The sequence below is a fragment of the Austrofundulus limnaeus genome, unplaced genomic scaffold, assembly GCF_001266775.1.
Source record: "Austrofundulus limnaeus strain Quisiro unplaced genomic scaffold, Austrofundulus_limnaeus-1.0 Scaffold210, whole genome shotgun sequence".
Lineage (NCBI taxonomy): Eukaryota > Metazoa > Chordata > Actinopteri > Cyprinodontiformes > Rivulidae > Austrofundulus > Austrofundulus limnaeus.
The window spans coordinates 670,422-675,100 of NW_013952612.1; the positions used below are offsets into that span (position 1 = coordinate 670,422).

General features: G+C 38.0%; 2 protein-coding genes across 2 annotated transcripts in view; both read right to left on the reverse strand.

The window, feature by feature from the left end:
- The window catches only part of ip6k1 (inositol hexakisphosphate kinase 1), a gene marked incomplete at its 3' end in the record, with an annotated part of 18,155 nt that overhangs the window by 12,356 nt on the left and 1,120 nt on the right, over positions 1–4,679 (reverse strand).
- Positions 1–4,679, reverse strand: part of LOC106525074 (E3 ubiquitin-protein ligase TRIM39-like) — a 13,591-nt gene that overhangs the window by 2,402 nt on the left and 6,510 nt on the right. The window lies entirely within an intron of this gene.

Genomic DNA, 4,679 nt, shown 5'->3' on the forward strand with positions numbered 1-4,679 from the left:
GTCTTAAAGTATCTGATATTTTTTATACTTATCAAAAGTAAATTTCTGGCACAAAATATACTTAAGTTTTAAAAGTAAAAGTACTGGGTAAAAATGAGCAGTTAGATTTTCCAAAATGACATTTATTGGGAGGTGACTTCTCAAAAAATATTTTTTCTAACAGCGTGCAGCTGTGATGGGTTGTGTACAAAGCTAATAGGGTATCAGAATGGTAAATATTTATAATTCTCATCCAACCACAATTAAATTCACTCTATCCAGGAGACACAATTTATCAGGATATTATTTTTTTAAGTAATGACAACTCGGAATAAAATAGGAACGACTTTCTACTTCTTACCTTTTTAGAAAATGTATTGAGTAGAAAGTACAGATAAMTGTGTAAAAACGTATTGAGTAAAAGTAAAACGTACGCTGAAAAATAATTAGTCAAGTAAACAGATAACCAAAATTTCTACTTAAGTACAGTAACAAAGTATTTGTACTTAGTTACTTTACAACTCTGGATTCAACACCTGACCAAAGACGTCGAGGAATGAAACCAACGAGAACCGGACCGTCCACCATCAGTGCGTCACAATGACATAAAAASTCTAAAAAAAGAAACCTCCAACGTGTCGACGTGGTGAGAAACGCTCTGCCTCGAGGTTTCTGCGACACGCATCAAATGCTTCACCAGAAAAGGAAACTCAGCGCTGGCCGGTCTGATCTGGAGTCACGATCTAACCTCAGCCGGAGCCTCAGATGCAGGCTGTTCACACACGCAAGACATAAACAGTGTTTCCCCCTCGAGCAATGAGTTTCAAAGTTAGACACAAACAGTAAACATCAGGTCACATCTGCTGTGGGATCAGTGAAATCTCTGAGACGATTCCAGCATCAACTCACTCGTGTACTGGGAATACCTCGAAAGATGCTTAACGTAGGTTTGGACCAGAAAATGGCATACTTGTATTTTATTTTCTGTCTCTGGTTATTTAAATTTAAAATAACGTCAGAATGTTTTTAACTGTCATTTTTTTATTTTATTTGAGCAGGTAAAAGTGATTAAACCAGATAAACAAAATCCATTCTTCAGGCTCTACCAATGCTCAGTGTTCACCGTCCAAACAAACAAACAAGCGAGCAGGGACACAAACAACTTCTCATATCTAATCTGACCCCACGTCCTTCTAGGTGTGTCGAAACACCTGAGGAGTCCAGCCAATCAGCTTAGAGGATCTGTGTAAACAAACCTTACATCATCGGGACAAAGCCAAGGGCTCACCGCAGCTCAACAGCACTGACAGCCTGATTAAGCTGCTATTTCAAACTGACCACAAGTTAGTGTGTGTGTGTGTGTGCGTGCGTGCGTGCGTGCGTGTGTGTACCCTCCCATCCTTCAATACATCACAGAAAAGAGAGCCAATTAGGGACTTCCAGGAATATCTGAGTAGAATTAAGCAGTTTTACGAGTTGAATTTGAACGTTTGGGTGCATTTTTAAACACCTTTAAATGATTTAAAAAAGCGTTTTCTTCAAGGTGGCTGTCAGAGTGGGGAAAAAAAACATTTCAATAAGTAGACAGGAATATTTCTATCTATATTAGGGTTGGGTAATATTGGCAAAAGAATTAATCATGATTAATTGTGGTAATTAGCCGATAARGARTAARGTGACGATTAATCCCCTGGAGTCCCTGGACACCTGTYCGCCCTACTCATGACCAATTTKAATCACTCTAGTTAGAAAGATTTGRTCTCTGTWAAAATCTGGTCCAAATTGTGTCAAAAGTACAGACTTCAGGCTAAACAGTAATTTTTAAATTGTGTTGATTGACCACGTAAAACTGMAGTTATGATAAATACAAAAATMAWTTTTAAACGTTCGTCATWTTTCGGAGTCAAGCTACAAAYATCATGTCTCACCAACAAGAAAAGGAACGAGCACAACTTGCGTATTTTCACAGTAATTAACCAAAACCCCACCAGTTTTGTCGAATTCCTTGCTATATTATTAAATATACGCAAATATTTAAACATAAATGCTGTTAAAATGTACCGTTTTGTTTGGAAAGCTGATGGAAACATGCAGCACACAATATATGAATACACATAATGAGAATTTTATTTTGAAATCAAAAGTTTCACAAACACAACGTTGATGCAGTTTCAACTGTGTTTACTCCGTCGACCACAGAATGAATTAGTTTAGGCACTAATTCATTCTGTTAATCTATATTAAATCATCTGTATTTATTCTTTAATGTTCTGCGAAGGACGACTCAATCAAGTCGTACTGGGGTGAAGAGTTGCAGGTGTCGGGTCGCACCAGAACATCCGACAAAACCAGAGAGGTCTGACGTCAGTTCTCAAGTTTGACAAACATCAGAGGGGAAAACTAGAGATGGACTTACTGAGACAAAAATTAAACGACAAAAAGACATTTGGACAAAGTGAAGTCATCTCATCTCTCTTTGATCTGTTATTGTCGAAGCAAACAAGAAATGAGCTTTACAAACCCGATTAAACGTCTCAATAAATGTTTTAAATGTTGCAACAGGAAAAACAACAGGTTCTACTCTGCTTCATTAAGCATTTTTTTTTTACTTTTTAAAGCCATATTTGCTGTCAACAAACTAATCTGCAAACATTCTGGATAAATTAATTTCACACAAACATCACCTTCAACAATGTCACCAAAATATCCTGGCTTGGCAGTTTGTTTTGTTGCTGTTGTGTTTAACACAGCATGACACGGCCAAATAATGGTAAACAAGGGCTGGAGGTTGCTGCTGACACACGCTAATATCCTGGGAATCACAAAGGAACATGAAGAGAATGATATTAAAGAAAACAGCTCTGGAGGAAGTGAAGAAGCTGCTTTCTCTCCAACAKGACCATGCAGCTGTGTGAGAAGCAAACCCCCAAACCACATCTGTGGGTCTCAGAAAACCCAAACTACGACTGGGAAAACAAAYCAAACASAAACACAAACGCAGCTGCTGCCAGGTCCCCCGACACGAGCCGACAGCTGCCGAGCGACACAAGGAGAACCAGGAGAACCGTTTGTCCCGATAACCTCCMCTCTGAGTGTCCAAGCTCGCACCTTTCACCATCTGAGCCCCAAAAACCCGGGACTCACAGTCCGACGAGACAGAGTTTTACTGATGTTCTTCTGATAAAATCCTGATTGATGCCAATTCAATGAATAAAAAACACAATAAAAGRTTGTTTTATCAGCTGATGAACGTGGACACGGAGTGTAAGAAACACAAAAACACGATTTAAAGATGAATAAATTTCTCCWGCTGGTGGTTTAAACAACACGACTGTGACTAATTACTGTGTCCTTTTTCACATTATTAAAATGCACATAGCCTTATTTCTGTCCCAGCGTCATGATTTAAATCAATTTTCTCTGTGAAGGTTTTTATTCATCAAGTCTTTTGCATCCTGGATGTTAATCAGAGTTTTAAACTGAGATCTTATGTGAAGTTGTAGCGGTGTGAGTTATTTAACTGTAAAAGTGACACGTTTGTGTTGACTCCAAATAATAACGAGTTAGAAACGATGATTTCCTGAAGGTTTTTTTTTTTTTCAAATCGAGTGTTTCATGAGGTATTCTGGTCACAGACATGGGGAAAACAACATATTATCTGTGGTGGGCAACAACAACCAGCACTGACACAACGCCTGAGGCATTCACTCTGAGTTAACACAGAGAAGTGTTTAGAGTGGTGTTTTAAGAGTTTAAATCAAGAGCAGCATTTTAGCATGGCATCAGCTGTAAATCTTTGTGTGTATACTAAATACTAATGCACCATAAAACACATTTCACGTGACATTTCGGGAAAACTCCTCGGTTTGCTTGTACCGTTATAAACTTTGAGGAGGAGGTTGGCGACGAAGAGCGAAGGAGGCAGCAGACGGGACAGATTCAGGCAGCACATGTTGGAGTCTGAGTCATTGTTTACAAAAGTCTCTGGTTTTGGATTCACGCTTCACAGTTAAAACAAAATTCACTTTGAATTGGAGTGATAGTCTTCTTGGTGGGACAATTAATTTATAAAAAATAAATAATCCCACCATATTAGTTTACATACAGACTGCACTTACCCTAACGTAGCTCACTTATGTGATTCAAGCTTCCACGTTTTGTTTGTTTGTTTGTTTTTGGCGTATTGAGCCCAGTGCTTCGTTTACATTAAGCGTGGACCCACATTTCAGAATAACTACTGGAGTAAACTCTTTAACTGCAGAATTTGATCTAATTCGGGATATCTCCATGATTCATTTTTGCAATCATTACCTTTACCTGTTGATGTTTTGACACATTCAGAATCATCTGAAAACTAATAACTTCCTTGTTCCTGAAAACAAGGTTTGATTCTTTGCATCATGAAAAAGCTGGACTTGGAAAACAATAAAATAGGTGCAAAATTGATTATACAGATGTTGGGAATTATCACTTTTTAACCACTGCATTGTAAATATTCAAATAAAACAGTGACTTGAACACATGCCTCTGACTTCCACATTAATAAAACTCAATGGAGCAAATAAGCTGTTGAGATTTTGTCCTTTTTGATGTCCTGATTCATCTCAGTAATCCAGGTAAAAAAAAAAATCAAAAAGGAAAAATCAGTAGGTCCTCTGGATGGTTCTTCTTTAGTGAAACGTTTCGTCTCTCCTCCAAGA